This window comes from Hyaena hyaena, unplaced genomic scaffold (genome assembly GCF_003009895.1).
Source record: "Hyaena hyaena isolate Hyena2069 unplaced genomic scaffold, ASM300989v1 scaffold_191, whole genome shotgun sequence".
Taxonomy (NCBI): domain Eukaryota; kingdom Metazoa; phylum Chordata; class Mammalia; order Carnivora; family Hyaenidae; genus Hyaena; species Hyaena hyaena.
The window spans coordinates 914,121-931,575 of NW_024080824.1; the positions used below are offsets into that span (position 1 = coordinate 914,121).

A 17,455-nucleotide genomic window follows, 5' to 3' on the forward strand; every position below is an offset into this window, starting at 1 on the left:
TGAACATGATTTTTAAATTTGCTCTTATTAAATGAATAAAATCTATAAAATATTTGGTCTTTCAGGAGAAAGTAAAATCTTCCAGGCGTAGGTGCCCCTGTTTTCAAACACAGTCTCTTTCTTAGTGGCAACAGACAATGACCTAGACTCTATCTTTAACCACAGGACAAGATGATCTTTTATTTCTGTTACCTTATTTCATAAGAAAAGTAGATCTGTTTCTTCAGTAAGTTCTCTTGTTTTGGAGCTTCTTTCAATGATTCTCTCCGTATGCCTGTAGGCACTATTTCCTGTAAATTCACTGGGGGTGACAAAATGACCATCCTAGAGAGCAGAAAGACAGTGCTTCCTTTTTTTTTTAAATTTTTAAATGCTTATTATTTATTTTTGAGAGAGAGAGAGCAGAGCAAGAACACAAATGGGGGAGGGGCAGAGAGGGAGACAGAGTCCCAAGCAGGCTCCAGGCTTCGAGCTGTCAGCACAGAGCCCAACACAGGGCTTGAACCCACAAACTATGAGATCATGACCTGAGCCGAAGTCAGACGCTTAACGGACTGAGCCACCCAGGCACCCCAAAAGTCCAAACTTTTTAAAGGTGGCCAGACTTAGCAAGAGTCCCACTCTTACTTAGTTAATAAGAAATACTGAGAGTTCCTTATCCTGAAAGGCAAATTTGTAGTAAAGATTCATTAGGAACTAACCATAGACTAGTCAAGGTATAGTTGCTTTGCCCTGAATTTAAGGACATTTCAGTGCCATTTTGCTCCATTGGAAGATATTACATATAGTCATTCTACTCTGGACATTTTAGGTTGTCGTTGCTATTAGTTGATTTAATAATTCATTAGGTCAATGTGCTTTTATCTTCTCATAGTTGAACTTAGGCTTTAGGAATGGAAGTTTTCAGATTTCAAGACAAGTTTGCCTCCACAGTATGGTCTGTGTACATTCGGCTCTCAAAAGCAATAAGCCAGACATATGTGCAATTAAGGGAGTGTTTCCTCAATAGGAAGACAAATTCCTTTCTTAGCAAATTCCTTCCCTTTGTAGAAGTTACAGCTGAGCAAAATGCCACTACATTTTCCACTTGTTTTTTTTTTTATTCTTTGGGTTTTTTTTTTTTTTTTTTACAATTGTCTAAAGATATAATTTCAACATGCTTGAAGATCAGCACTTTTTAAGGCATAAAAACAGCATACTTTCACAAGGTATAGAATATTGTGGACAGTAGTCAACATAGAAGTGAATAAGTATCTTATTTGATTGCAAATCTGACAAGCAAATGAATGCATAAACAAAGTAGCCTTCTATTCTTGACAAGAGAAAACTTCTGGAGCAATGTCTCCACAATAGCTGTGGGGGAGGTGTGGGGTGGAGGGAGAAAGCTCTTGTCCTTTTACACCATTTTTTTCCTCTGATGGCCTCTTGCTTTTTGTATTTTAAGGCACTTTTTGTGCACAGCTATTATGGAGAAAGACCATTTGTTTGCATTCTATAATGAAGATGTTCTTAGTCATATGAAGTACCTACAAGAGATGGTGAGGAAGTGTTGCCAGGGTAAGAAATCAGAAGAAAGTAATTCTGAGATTGCAAATGTTGGAGCAATTGGAGCCAAACTCTACGTGGTGAAAGTCGCCAGCAGGCTGTTAGCTATAGTCATCCTTTAGAATCTTCTAGGCTTTACTATTCAAAGTGTGATGCATAGATTATCTGTATTGACATGACTTGGGAACTTCATAGAAAGGCAGAATTTCAAGACCTACCCCAGGCCACTTTATCCGAATCTGCATTTTAGCAGGAACATTAGAACCAGTCTGCGGTACTGGTTCTCAAACGAGGATGCACTTTGGGGTCACCTGGGAATTGGTACACTGTCTAGCCTGCCTGTCAAGATTTTTAATAGCTCCCCAGGTGATTCTGCGACCCAACAAAGTTGGAGAACCACTGGTCTAAAGAGCAAGGTGAAAGCAAACAAATACAGGAAAACCTTCAAACTTGTCACTTCTAAACCAGTCAGTGAAACTTGGCAGACTCCCAGCTTCTAGCCAATGCTCCTTCTAGAAGCTTGACTTGGCTCAGTGTGCATTTGATAATCACCCCATAATTGCTTTTCCCATTTGTTTGATTAATGGACCTGCATCCAGCGACTCCAGGCTGAATCTCCATTCTCTCAGGTGTACACTCTTCTCAACTCTGTTGTGTCATTTCCAGTCTCCATGTTCTGACTTGAGGGACCCCAGTTTGAGTTCAACAGAGTAACCTTTCTGATAGATGAGGGTTTTTCCAGCTAATGGTTGCTGGAGTCACTTTTCATGTTGGGTGGCATGTGGCAGTTTCTCTCCGTTAATTAGAACAAATGTGCCAATTATGTTAATGTTTCTCCCGATACCAATCAGTGAATAATTAGACACAACACATCTGTCTTTCACAGGGGAGTAGGAGAGAAAACTGCAAGGTGCTTTGTTCTTTATTATTGACATATATGATTAGACGATTTCTTAACCAATCACATTGTGAACAAGTCCGTGTATCTAACGGACAAAGGGTGCCAATAGCTTCTTGGGGAAAAGCTGAGCACCTTTCATTGTTAGCAATTTTCTGATCAAAATTCAACTATCTCCAAAAAGATCTCTGTAAACAAGTGATTCTTCCTTCCTTTTTTTTTCTTTCATTTTATTGCCCTATTTGGTAAAATGCAGGTATGTCATTTTACATTTTAAGTGTAACTTACAAAAAGAAACAATTTCTTAAGTAGAAGTATTTAAAACGCTCAAAAAGGATTTAGCTTTATTGATATAAAAGCTCACACTGAAAGAAGTCACAAAACTCAGCCCATAGGATTGTGTTGAAGCTGTTGTGAAGCTATGTAAATCGCCATCAGACTGATAATTTGTTATCTGCTTATATGTCTCCACGTACCTTAACTTTGGAGCTTTCTGATTCATGGAAACATTTCTTTTGCTTCTATTGTTGCTCTGCTGGCACTTGGGCTGCATACTTGGCATGGTTTTACAGAGATGGAGTTATAGCCAAATTATTTCTTATTGCAAGCAATGCCTCTGCCCTTGTGTTGATTCTGGCAGTATGGAGAAGAGACATATGAAACCAATCCATTAGTCTTCCTGAAGGTAGTCAGAGCATATTCTAGATACGCTGTTACACAGAGCTTTTTGTTTAGTTTAGAATATAAAGTGTATACACTTTAGCGAATACCACTCAGGTTCCTAATGTTAAGTAATATCGAACTGTGTACTTTTATGATCTAAAGGTAAAACATCATCGTTGTTGTGATAAGGTCTATATTACTGTGGGTTCAAATATATTGTCACTATTTCTCTTTTTAAAATGGTTGGAAACTAAGAAAGGAATTTAGGTTGTAATTTTTTTTCCTTCCTGAGGCACTGATTTGCTTAAACAAAACAGAGGAGTGACTGAGAGAAAACATTTAATCTATTTGGAAATAGTGGTGATTGCTAATATTAGTTAGTGCCAGACCTTCCTAAAAAGCCTCTGATGTGTGCATCATCCTCAGATATATTCTTTCTGCCCAGGGGTTTGGAGGAAGGGACAAGGCAATAGGGAGGAGGATACAGCTGTTGATTTATTTTTATTACACCATTTTGCCCAAATATTTGTGTTTATTTTTTTAATAGTAAAATATGAACGTAGGTACGTTTTACACAGTTTTAGTAGTAAACCATGAAAAACATTACCAAAGATAAATAATGTTTGGAAAATAATTGTTTTATGTAAATGTGTCCCCCCCTTTGTATACTCTCAACATGAGAAGTTTGGGGATCTGTCTGGGTAGCTTAGCTTTCATGCTGCTTATTTAGAAAGAGGGAGGGGGGTGAATAAAGGTGAGGAAATGAGTGTGGGAAATCAAGATTAGACTGGAGATTATAATTTATCCCATATTTAATTATGAGTTATAGGTGGATAATCTATTGGGAAGGTTAATCCACTTTTCTCTGTCTTTGCTGATGATATAAATCAAAACTTAAATTTAAACTGAAGAATAAAGTTTTTAGGGGAGAGATTTGAAACACGAGGTTGAATGCTGAAATGGCTGTTCAGAAAAGGTTGCAGAAGCCTGAGCCGTTGAAAAATGATCTCCAGTTTTGCTGCAAAACCTTTTCTCCCCCCTCACAGCACTTATATTGCCAATAGTTCTGAGTTTTATAAAACATCAGTAACAGTAAAGCTATAAAACCATGCATCTAGGAGCCATAAAAAAAAAGTTGATTCCTAAATCACACCACACACAGGAAGGGATGGCAGTTTTATACGTCTTTTCTGGGAACACACAATATGGGGTCAATATGCTCCAGTCCTGAAACTTATAATCAAATTGGGAATCACTCATCTTCATTAATAAAATCATGTTAGGGTTTTGAGAACTCTCTGCCAGGCTGAAGGCGTCGGTAGAACTGAGAAATCTAACTGTTGGAAGGATTTCTAGACATTTTATCCTCTAGAAGAGCTGGGAACCAGTTCTCATATAGAAGGGCTAGAAATATGGCCTCTCTCCTGGTACATACACTAGGAAGGATTGAGACTGTAAGTAAGGGGAAAATTTCCTCACTGGGAGAGTTTTATTAATGAAGACTCATAAACCAATACCAATAGCCCTATGCAGTGGAAAATTAAAAGATTTCTCCCAGGTTTTCTTCCTGATTAATATTATGAATATGAAGATATGTCCTTTAAAAGAAAATTAATATTTATTTATTTTTGGGGGGGGGAGGTGGCAGAACGAAATGGAGACACAGAATCAGAAGCAGGCTCCAGGCTCTGAGTTGTTTCTGAGCTGTCAGTACAAAGCCCGAGGCAGAGCTTGAACCCACAAACTGCAAGATTATGACCTGAGCCAAAGTTGGATGCTTAACCCACTGAGCCACCCAGATGCCCCTAAAGATATGTCCTTTTTAGTAGAGAAAGGAACACGGATTCATCAACATTTAAAATACATTTACACAGATATAGTCCTGTTTGGGGTAAACTCAGTGAAGAAGCAATTAAATTAAATTTATTGACTGCCTCCCAGTTCCAGGTGCTCTCCCTTCCATATCTCATTAAATCCTCCCACAGCCCTGGGAGGAAGGTCCTTCCCTCTATACACGTGAGGATCGAGCTTCTGGGAGCTTCCAGCCTGCACAAGGCTGCGAGCTTGGCAAGTGAGAGGGCCTGGCTACAGAATCAAGTCTGGCGGCTCCAAAGTCCATATCTTTTCCTATGACAAAAACTCATTTCATTGACTGTATGTTTTGGAAATTTAGTTCGTTAAAATGACACAAGTTATGTGTAGGCTTATTCGATTGTTTTCCATGAGCTAATCTGGTAATATCTGAAGATAACTTTTGGGGAAAAGTCACTTATTTAAAAAGGATTTCATCATCTCATCAGTTTTCCAAAGGTGGAATAAGCATGTTGCTTTGCATTGTTTGTTATTGTTATCTACACACACTTCACCAAAAAAATGAAAATTTTAGAATGTAAAAGAGAAATTAAACTCAAACTTCTGGTCCATTTTTTAAGAATATCTCAATGATTTCTAAATATATTTTATTTGGTGAAATTCAAAAATGTTTTCCCAAACCATTCTCCTAAAATAAAATTAATTGGTATCTTCTCTCTATATATACATTCCCAGGTCACTTTTTTTTTTTTTTTTTTGGTTTATCACAATACTGCTCTTAGTTCTGTGACAAGCAGTACTTCTCAGTCCTTCGGAGTCATATTTAAGCTTCTAGAAATCAAATATGTATATGCATTGCTAAGAAGCAATAGAATCCAACATTGTGATTATCTGAAACTGTAAAAGTCCTACTTGTTCAACATTTTGTCTAATTTCTAGCACCTTCAATAATCCTCCATGTATTGTTGCTATTCAATGGATACTCAATGCATAAACTCTAGTTTTAGGTAGATCCTACTGACTTTTATTTTCCTGTGCAATCATATCCTTGTTTCATCTCTCTGAATGTGGCTACATAGCTCAATTAAGGGAATGCTTCTTTACCAAAATTTACCACTTCCAGTAGTAGTTTTACTTTCTGTGTGGGCCCACATTCATGCCTCTGTTCATATACTCATTCTTTCTTTTGTTTCAGCACACTTCAGCCATGAAGGCCTTATGTCTGCTCCACAAAGAATGACTTAAAAAAATTTTTTTAAATGTTTATTTATTTCTGAGAGAGAGAGAGAAAGAAAGAGAGAGCGTGAGCAGGGGAGGTTCAGAAACAGAGGGACACACAGAATCTGAAACAGGCTCCAGGCTCTGAGCTGGCTGTCAGTGCAGAGCCCGACGCAGGGCTCAAACCCACGAACTGTGAGATCATGGGTTTGAGCTGAAGTCGGACGCTAAACCAACTGAGCCATCCAGGTGCCCCCACAAAGAATGACTTTTGTCATTGCTCTTCCCTCTGCCTGGAACATCCTGGCTCAGGATGATTGGCTCTTTCTAGATATTCATGTTCTAGGATTTAGTCAGCTCTACCGAGAGGCCTTCCAATCATCTAAAATGAAAGAGTCAGCAAACTATAGCCTGCAGGCCAAATACAGCCCACCATCTGTTTCTGTAAATAAAGTTCTTATTTACATGCTCATTTACATGTTGTCTATGTCAACAGTGTAGAGACCTTGGCCCACAGAGCCTAAAATACCTTAGTGTATGTCCCTTCACAGAATATGTTTTCTGTCTCTTAATCTAAAACACTGTATAGCACTCATTTGTTTGTTCCTTCCCACACCCCCAGCCCAGCCCTAAGGACCACTGAAACTATCCAGTTGTATTTATTTGTTTATATATTGTATTCTTTCTTGGGAATCACTTGGAGGGTAGACTTTGTTTTTTTGGTTTATTAATGCATCCCACATACCAGAAATAGTGAGGTCACATAGTAGATACTCAACAAATATTCACTGGATAAACAATAAATACATTTTGAACTTCTCTGCTAGGGTACTGTACTAGATACTATGAACACAAAATTAAACATATATATTCAGAAATGTTCAAAATATATCAGTATTGGAGATACCTTATACATATGAGTAATCATGCCCTCAAGAACTCCCAGGCATGAACTTTACACAGACCATTAACAGTACAGGATGATAAATGGCTTGAAAAGATTGCTACAGGTGCACATAAAAGGAAGACAGACAAAAAGGGCTTCAGGATGAAAGTGTCTTCTGAGGTGAATATTAAAGAACGAGTAGAATTCTGTCAGCAGAAATGGATGAGAAAAACATTTTGGGTAGAGTGGAGAAAGGCATTCTGGGTAGAAGGACAAAATACAGCGAGTGACCATGTTCATGATGATCACATGCTAAGGAAACTTCAGGAAGTTCAGTATGCCTGGAGAGTAGGATTAGGTGATCAAGGTGAAACTAGAGCAGTAATTGAAGACAGCTTATAAAAGATTTCGTATGCAGTTTGCATTTTAACCTGGAAACAATGACAAAGTGGAGAACATTTTAACTGAAGCTGTTGATTTTAAGATTAATTTTTTTAGTAAGAATTGTTGGCCTTAACATAGCATCGCACTACTTAAGAGTAAGGATAGAGGAGAGGGGCCAGGTTTGAAAAGCAGTTTAGGTACCGTCTGTAACTTCATAGGATGGTTTTGAAAAAAGCCATTAGAACTACTGTAAGCTTTGAGTTTAGGGTGAAGAGGATAATGACTCCATAATTAAAAAGAAAACCAGGAAGACCAAGTTTGTAGAGAGAGGGATGATGTGAGGTGATACTGAGACCAATTCAGCACATGTTCTGTTTTGCTTATTTGTTAAGCATTCAGATGGAGTTATCAAGAAAATAATTGAAAATATGAATGGAGCTACTGAAAACTGGGTCTGAAGGAATTGATTTTTGAATGAACAGCCACGAGAATGAATGAGATCACCAGTGCATATATAAGACAGGTGTTTGCAAACCTGGTTGCACATTAACATCACCTGAGGAGCTTTGAGAACTACCAGTGCTTCAGCCTCTCACTAGCCCAGTGCAATCAGAACCTCTGCAGGTGGGGCCCAGACAGAAGCAGGTCTTAAAACATCGCCAGGTGATACTGATGTGCAAAGCTGAGCATCGCCACCATAAAATTTAAAGACGGAAAATGAAAGAGAGAGCCCTGTGGAGGACTATGTGAAACATAGTGGATGAAATAACAGGACCAGGGAAAGAGGTTTGAGAAAGAAGAGATAATTACGTGGCATGAACGTGGCAGAGGGCAAGACAGTGCATTGGATTGGGCAGTTAGGGCGGCTGCTGGTTGCCTCTGAAAATGCAGTTGGGTCCCTAAGCATGAATGCAGACAGGCACTAAAGTGAGGGGTCAGTGGACAGATGCATAGCTGAAGACAGTTTAGGCACAAAGGGAAAGAGAATGTGGAAGAATAGCTGGGAAGAGCAGGTATGTCCTAGAGTCATTTCACTGTTGGTTTGTTTTCAGGATGGACTGGAGACATGTGCATGTTTGTGGGTGACCTGACAGAAAAAAGGAAGAGCTTTGAGAAGAGTTTCTATCTTTGGGAGTATTCAGTCTATTAAAAAAGAAAGAAAAAAAGAGAGGAAGAGAGGGAGGAAAGAAGGGAAGGAAGGAAGGAAAGAAAGAAGATAGGAGAATCTTAGAAGAAGAAAGAAGAAAGACATACATAGGTCATCTGCTTAAATTAAGGAAGATCACAAAAATATGGAGTAATATGTTGATGACCTTGGGCCTCAAAAAGTCTAAGAGGTGGGCAAAGTGACCAGGGAATGCCATTTCGGAGCACAGGATTCAGCGAGGCAGAGTTGGGACTAGTCTTGCAAATGGTACGAACACCTTCTGGATAAACTTGCTCGTTTTCCTATTTGCTAACGTTTTTTACTAGAGTAAGAGGACCTTATTTTTGTTTGTCTTTTCTTGATTGAATGCTGAACAAGGTCTCCCAATATGAGGATTGTTCTTTACAGAACGATCTCACGTTGTTCAGCGTCCTTGCCATGGAACATGTTGCCTAAGAAGATAACAAACCCCAGAGTGTTCAGTTAGATTTAACACAGGTGAGTCATAGCATCTGGATGTGCACATAGAAGGTGTCTCTAGGATGGAATCTGATGGAATGATGCAGTTAGGTAAAAGAATGTGCATGTTAAAATGATTTTAAAATATCTTTCATTTTGCACCAGATGTTCCTTTTGTTTATTAAATTTGAATTGTAATTTATAAAAGGCTTTTAAACTAGTAAAGACACTAAATCAGATAGTGCTCTATTATTGGCTACTAGGTTCAGTGACCCATTAGCTGGCATATTAGGTTCCCTTCCTTCAATTTTGATGAATGCCAAGAATTGTAATTACCTGATTTGCAAATGGATTTGTTACCCTGTGATTTTAGTTTCTTACTCTCTAAAATACCACACTGATCTTCCCAAGTAGTTTGCACCTAACTTGTGCCACCCTGGAGGCTTTTACACCCTCTGACAACTCATGGTAGGATTGGGATGAAAGAGACACCTTCATTTTGAAAAGCAGAGGACTTGGGGAGCCTGGGTGGCTCAGTCGGTTAAGCATCCGACATCAGCTTGGGTTCATGATCTCATGGTTTGTGGGTTCAAGCCTCACATTGGGCTCTGTGCTGACAGCTCAGAGCCTGGAATCTGCTTAGGATTCTGTGTCTCTCCCACTCTATGCCCTTTCCCCACTCATGCTCTGTTTCTGTCTTTCAAAAATAAATAAGTGTGAAAGAAAGAAAGAAAGAAAGAAGAAAGAAAAGAAAAAGAAAGAAAGAAAGAAAGAAAAAAAGAAAGAAAGAAAGAAAGAGAAAGAAAGAAAGAAAAAAAGAAAAGCAGGGAACAAGTTTTCAGCTCAATGAGTTTTAGGATGAAGTTCATATGGAAGTTAAAGATATAAATACAGGGCTGCCTGGGTGGCTCAGTTGGTTAAATGTCCAACTCTTGGTTTCCACTCAGGTCATGATCTTATGATCCATAAGTTCCATCCCCACATTGGGCTCTGCACTGACAGTACAGAGCCTGCTTGGGATTCTCTCTCTCTCTCTCTCTCTCTCTCTCTCTCTCTATGTCTCCCTCTCTCCCATTCTCTCTGCCCCTCCACCCCTCAAATAAATAAACTTTTTAAAAAAGATACAAATACAGATTCTCTTAAATATGTTTTTGTTTGTGTAACCCTTAGAAAATTTTGCATATTGCTGGTTACTTGAATACCAGTTTGAAATTCATGTGCCTTCAAACTCTTCTTTATCTGAACTGGAAAGAGTTTTCACTTAGTTGATATGCCAAATTTTATAATACTTTATATGGTTTAGATCAAGGTGTTATTTCTCAGGTCATTTTCAAGTACAGAGAATCTTCTAATGGTGGGATTACAAACTAGCCCTTCCCAAAGACATTCCAAGGCACTGCCAAAAATTTGGGATGCACTTTTGAGAGCAAGGGTCTGGACAGCAAAAACAAGAACATATCTTATTGGTAAAAAGAGAGGATAGAATGGATAGCATGGGGTTCTGAGAGAAAATAAGAGTGTTGCCAAAAAAAGCCTGTTTCATTAAGTAAGCCGTGTGAAACTGTTTTCACGTTGTGAGGGACAAATTGTTCAAATAAAATAAGCATTTGCCTGACAAATCATTTATTTCCTTAGACTCTTTAAGAATCGCTTTACTCTTTTAGAATATGAATACTCAAGACAAAAACTTGAAACCTGACTGAATGGCTAGTTGTTTATTTGGAGCCACTTAGTTTCATAAAACTGGTGTTAAACTATTCTTTGTCTTTTCTCTGTGTATAATGTACTATATTGAGCTGTTATTGTGGCTCAAAACCAGATGATAAACATTTTGAGTGTTAAAAAAAAAAGAGTAAGTGATGATGAGTAACTTGAAGTAATAGGGAAACAACACTGGGAAACTCAAAGGAAAAACCAAAACTATAAAAATGTGGATGGTCTGGGTCTAGGTAAAAGTAATAGTAATATATAAATTGTCTGTGATTTATACCTTATTACTAAGCACAATAATGTATTTCTCATTATTGTGTCTTTTATCAAAAATCTAGTCTACTTATACCTTTAAAAAATTAATGTAGTGTGATGATTTGCTTATAATTTAAAAGAATTAGAAAATACTATTTGTACAGACTGATGAAAATGCCATGTTATACTTTCTCTGAAGCACATGAATGCTAATGACATCTCTAGAGTTATGGATTCACAGGTTTAAATGGAAATATGTATTTAAGTCTAGCATACAAACTAGATTGGCCAATTTAATACTTAATCATTTATATATTTCTAGTACAATCTTAAAGAGTTGTAATCTAATGGTGAGTTGACTCTGTCTCAATAAGAAATGTCAGAAAAAGCCAAAGGAATTCAGACATCAAGACATTTTTTTCTTTGTTTTTAAATTAACACCATTTCTCTGCTGTATTTTTAGAGCAGTTTGGGGTTTGTCTTATCTCCTATAAGTGTATCCTTTATTGATATTAATAATAATTTAAGAAGATTTACTATGTCAGATACTATGTAAATTATGTATTAACTCATTTTTTTAGGTTTATTTATTTTGAGAGAGAAAGACAGAGAGAGAGCATGTGCACATGCGCTAGCAGGGGAGGGATAGAGAGAGGGAGAGAGAGAATTCCAAGCAGGCTCTGTGTTGTCATCACAGAGCCTGACACAGGCTGGATGTCATGAACCATGAGATCATGACCTGAGCTGAAATCCAGAGTCCAATGCTTAATCAACTGAGCCACCCAGGCGCCCCTATTAACTCATTTGATCTTTACAAACCTTATGGAATGCATTCAAGGATTATCCTCATCATATAAACGAGAACCCTGAGGCACATAGAAGAGAAGGAACTTAAGAGAGACGTGGAAGTGACAGAGTTTGATTTTGAACCCACTCAGTCTGGTTTGAGAGCAACCCTTTCTGCTGGTACTTTAGAAACTGCTTCTTTTCAGTTGCACACAATGGGATTAATCAACACGAAACATAACAACAGAATATGCAAATAGGACATCCTAACATTGCCTTGTAACTCTTTTTATTACCTGTTAATAAATTCCTATTTCTTTATAAACCCTTGAGTCTCTTGCTTCAAATGTGCCCCAAATTATTGAAAAGACTGCAGTTACTGAGTCACAAGGACAGAAACAATACTTTGCCTCACTGCAGCCCTGAAGACAAGTTATGGTTTACGGGCAAAGCCTTTTATTGTTTTCTGAACTACAACCTATTTTTCTCTCTTCTTGAATGTTTTATACATAGCTAAAAATAACTTCTAACTCAGAAAGACTTCTCCCATGTATAAATCAGATGGTTTGCTAAATGGGAGGGGTGGGAGGAAGCCACATCTCAGAGTGAAATCAACAAGAAGCATTGAAATGAGCAAAATGGGAATGGAATTCAGAGGCCAGGCCCAAGTACTGCCTCCTGATTAACCAAAATTAGCTTACAAATAAATAGCATTGCAACGATACAATTAATTACTATTCAATACAGTAAATTTCTAGCACAACCAAAGATGTGTACTGTTCTTGGGATCTCACATGTATGTAAGGAGGCTCACCGTGAAATTACTTCAGGTGAAGGCTGTCACTTTATCTGGTGGTGGTGGGTTATAGAGATAATTTATGAGAAGGATATATTTTGCTAATATAAAGGTAGATTTATAAAGATTTATATTGATATATCTTGCTGATTCAGACAGCCTCTTTCATGATAAACAGAATTATTCTCACACGTTGAAAACACTTACCTGACTTGTCCCTTTATCCCCCAGCACTTTCCACCATGCCTAGTATGTAGGTACTCAGTGTTTGTGGGATAGAATTGAAAAAAAAAAAAAAAAAAACAAGGCACCTACCTCTTGGTTTATTGAAAATTAAAGTTCTTGGGAAGTTGTATTTTAAGCTCAGGTTTACTATGATCACCCAGATGAAAGTATGCAGTGATTACTCAAATACTCTCTTTTAATTCTGCAGCCGACACACAAGTGAAATGTGGATTACAGGAGTATGCCACTTTCAAAGATGCTTTAGTAAAAACATACTGGTCACTGGACACTTGTAGTCTCATAAATGATAATGAGACACCGGGGGTCCCCTAGCATAATTCTAGAGGTCTTCTTATATCTTCGGACTTCTCCAGTGAGTCCACTTAGAGGCCAGGACAGCTTTGTAGGATTTCACCTTAGGGAGTAGAAATTTGTGTTCTTAATCCCAACAGAATTTAGTTAGAAGGAATGTTTCAAATGGCTATCATTCACAGGTGTCTGAGTGGCTAAGTCGGTTGAGCATCCACCTCTTGATTTTGGCTCAGGTCATGATCTCACAGTTCATGAGTTCAAGCCTCTGACAGTGCAGAGCCTGCTTGAGATTCTCTCTCTCCCTCTCCCTTCGCCTCTTCCCTCCTCACTTGCTCACTCTCTAAATAAATAAATAAAAAGAGATAAACTTAAAAAACTTAATGGCACTCATTGAATATATTTAAGATTAATTTTTCTGTGGGGCGCCTGGGTGGCTCAGTCGGTAAAGGTCTGACTTTCACTTAGGTCATGATCTGGCGGTTCGTGGGTTCGAGCCCCGCGTCGGGCTCTGTGCTGACTGCCGGCTCGGAGCCTGGAGCCTGTTTCAGAGTCTGTGTCTCCCTCTCTCTGACCCTCCCCTGCTCACACTGTCTCTCTCTCCCTCTCTCTCCTAGAAATAAATAAAAAAAAATATTAAAAAAAAAAAAAGATTTAATTTTTCTACCCTATAGAGATCTAAAACTGTGTATAACAGATTTCATCCCACTACATGTCTTGGTTTTGTTCATACATCCAGCAAATACTAATCAAGCACCCACTATATGCTGTTTAAGGCCACAGGAATATAACAGTGATCAAAAATCAGGTCAAAATTTGTGGAGCTTAAGTTCTGGTGGAGGAGACAACTACTACATGAAATAGAGACTATATGAGATGGTGAGAAGTGCCATGGAGAAAATAAAGAAAAGAGGGGAGAGATTGGGAGTGCAGACACAGAGAGATGTTGCCGTTTTAAAAGTTCATCAGGAGGGGCACCTGGGTGGCTCCATTGATTAAGCAGCCAAGTTCAGCTCAGGTCATGATCTCACGGTCTGTGGGTTCAAGCCCCACATCAGGCTCTGTGCTAACAGCTCAGAGCCTGGAACCTGCTTCAAATTCTGTGTCTCCCTTTCTCTCTGCCCCTCTGGCCCCTCTCTTTCAAAAATAAACATTTAAAAAATTAAAAAGAAAAAAGTTGATTAGGAAATGACTCACTGAGAAGGTGACCTCTGAAAAACTAAATAAGGGAAAGGAGCAGATTATGCAGATACCTGGTGAAGGGAAAGTTGAATTTAAACAGATTGACCAGCAGACTCAAAAATCCCCAAAGCAGGAGTGCCACTGATGTGCATGAGGACCAGCAGAAGAGCCAGTGTGCTACAGAGATAAAAGAAGAAGAGAAAGAAAAGGGGCGCCTGGGTGGCTTAGTTGGTTAAGCATCCGACTTTCGCTTAGGTCATGATCTCGCGGTTCGTGGGTTCGGGCCCCGTGTCAGGCGCTGTGCTGACTGCCAGCTCAGAGCCTGGAGCCTGCTTCAGTCTGTGACTCCCTCTCTCTCTGACCCTCCCCTGCTCACGCTGTCTCTCTCTCTCCTAGAAATAAATAAAACATTAAAAAAAAAAGAAGAAGAAGAGAAAGTGAGCAAGGTGATCTCAAGAGAGGTCAGGAGTCCTGGTGATGCTGGGCCCTGTGGGTCCTTATAAGGACTTTGGTTTTGACAGCAAGCAAGATAGGAGCCATTGTAGGGTTGGAGATTAGGTGTAGCAAGATCCGACAGGGTTTCAGGATCACTCTGTTGTGTTGAGCATAGAGTGTTGATGGCCAAGGTGAAAAGCAAAGATAAAACAGGAAGTTATTGCAGTAATCTAAGAAGGAAATGATGAAGGCTTGAACTGGAAGAGGGTGCTGGTTAGGGGACAAGAAGTGATCAGATCCCGATATGCTGCCCTGACTTCCAGTGGGCAAAGAGAGAGGTAGAGAGGAGTCAAGGCCAAGTCTGAAGCTTTTGTTTAAGTAACTGGAAGGAGAGAGTTGGCATTAACTAAGATGGGCAAGGCTGTGGAAGGAGCAGGGTTGGAAGTGCAGTTCAGGAGGTTGTTATCAGACAACCCAGTGCAGTTGAAAGGAGTCACTTGGATATATGAGTCTGGAGTTCAAGGCTGGGGTCCAGACCGGAGATAAATTTAGAAGACCTCTACATGAGACTGGATGAGCTCACTAAGGAAGTGAATATAAACAGAAGACAGAAAAAAAGACGAGGTCCAAGAACAGAGCCTCCACAGGGGAACAGACCTTCACTCCAGGAAGCTGTAGGGGATGGAGTAAGATGAGACAAAAATCAGGAAAGTGCCCTGGCTGAGTAAGCAAGTGAGGAAGAGGGAGAAACCAATTGGGTCAGACCTGCTGCTGAGTCACCTTACCAGTATATCTAACAAAATGAAAGTAATTGGTGACTTTGAAAAGAGCAATACCCTCAAGATGGTGGAGGTGAGGGGCTCCTGGGTGGCTCAGTCAATTGAGCATCTGACTTCGGCTCAGGTCATGATCTCATGGTTTGTGGGTTCGAGCTCCGCATGGGGCTCTGTGCTGACAAATCCGAGCTTAGAGTCTCTCTTCGGATTCTGTGTCTCCCTCTTCTCTGACCCTCCCCTGCTCATGCTGTCTCTCTCTCTCTTTCAAAAATAAATAAAATATTAAATAAAATTTTAAAAAATAAAATAAAAAAGAGATGGTGGAGGTGAATGTGCATTAGAATAGATACAGCAGAGATGAAAGGACAGGAAATGGAGAGAGCGATTATAAGTGAGTATTCGGAGGCATTTTGTAAGGTGACCGAAGACTTGGGGTGACTCCAGGCAGACACGAGTGGGAAGGGCTCTAAGTTGTGAAAAATACGTGTATGTCTCGTGTATGTCTGTATGCTGATGGAAATGGTTCCCGTAGAGGGAATATTAATGATTTAAGAGACAGAGAGGAGAATTGCTGGGGCCTGCCCTTGACCAGGCATGAGGGAATGGAAAGCAGAGTACAAATGAGAGGTGACAGGTGGGAACACGGAGAGCTGACCCAGTAACAAGAGAGAGGGTGCAGAACAGGATGAATATTGGAAGCTATGGAAGCTGTCTCGTGATTGTCACTTTTTTCAGTGAAGTAGAAGTCGTGGTCATCAGCTGAAAGTGAGGATAGAGAGGGAGGTGGTGTTTAAGGAGAGGGGAGAAAGTGTGAAATAGCTGTCTGGGAGGATGGGACAGCGAACAGATGATGAAAATATAGTACGATTTTTTGGCAGAATTAAGGGCCCGTTTGAGTTCTGTTATCATGAATTTCAGATAAGCCCACTCAGTGTGGCTGTGTGCGGCCATATTCCTCCACAAGTCTGTGAAGGTGGTGTCGGGGAAGAGTGGCCAAGTGAACGCCTTAGGGAAGGAGAGGGGTGGGATGGCTGAGGATCTAATGCAAGGGATTGTTGGTAAGGTGGCCAGTGAGATTTAAAAGTGGTGAAGAGAGAAGAGGGAACATGAGATGGGTGACAGCCAAGATGGGTACATTTGTTAGACTGTAGGTCCTGGTGAAAGTTTGTCAAAATAGGAGTCCAAGAGGGAGTAAGTCAGAAAGATGGAGAATATAATAAAAGAAACTGAATTGGAGCCTTAGAAGGGTTGTGGTTAATAATCAGTGGTAAGGACAAGAGCTGGCCAGTGGTACTCTGACTTCAGTGTGCATATAAGTCCTTGAATTTCTTATTCATATGCACGTATTGACTCAGTAAGTCTGTGTAGGCAGACCTGAGATTCTGCATTTCTATCAGCCTCCCGGGTGATGGGTGACGTAGGTGCTTCTTGTCCAGGGATCTCATTTGAAAGACAGTCTTCTAGAGTGGTACCTCTCACCCTAGCAGTAAATCACAACCCCTTGAGGAGTTTTGAAAATACAGATTCTAGACCAGTCTTGCCCAGTGAATCAGATTTTCTTTGGGTTAGATTTAATTTCTCTGGATTGGTTGTAAAATTGATATATTACAAATGCCCAAATTATTCTACGGTGAAACCGTATTGAATTTCAACAGGATTGAAAGTCTCTGGCCTACAAGTGTGGGCATCTTAGAGACCAAGATCATGGCGGGAAGGAAGCTCATGTAATTGAGAGGCCAAAATGTGGAAAGTGTTATGTTTGTGGTTATTAAAATCATCAGAAACATGACAGAAAATGTGCTGCATAAAATGACTGTGAGCCCAGAGGTCTTTAGATGAGTACAGAAAATATATGGGGTGCCTGGGTGGCTTAGTCGGTTAAGCATCTGACTTTCACTTAGGTCATGATCTCGCGGTTCGTGGGTTCGAGCCCCGTGTCGGGCGCTGTGCTGACTGCCAGCTCAGAGCC

General features: G+C 39.7%; 1 protein-coding gene across 3 annotated transcripts in view; it reads left to right on the top strand.

Annotated features, from left to right (window-relative positions):
- Positions 1–17,455, top strand: part of UNC5C (unc-5 netrin receptor C) — a 360,161-nt gene that overhangs the window by 262,937 nt on the left and 79,769 nt on the right. The window lies entirely within an intron of this gene.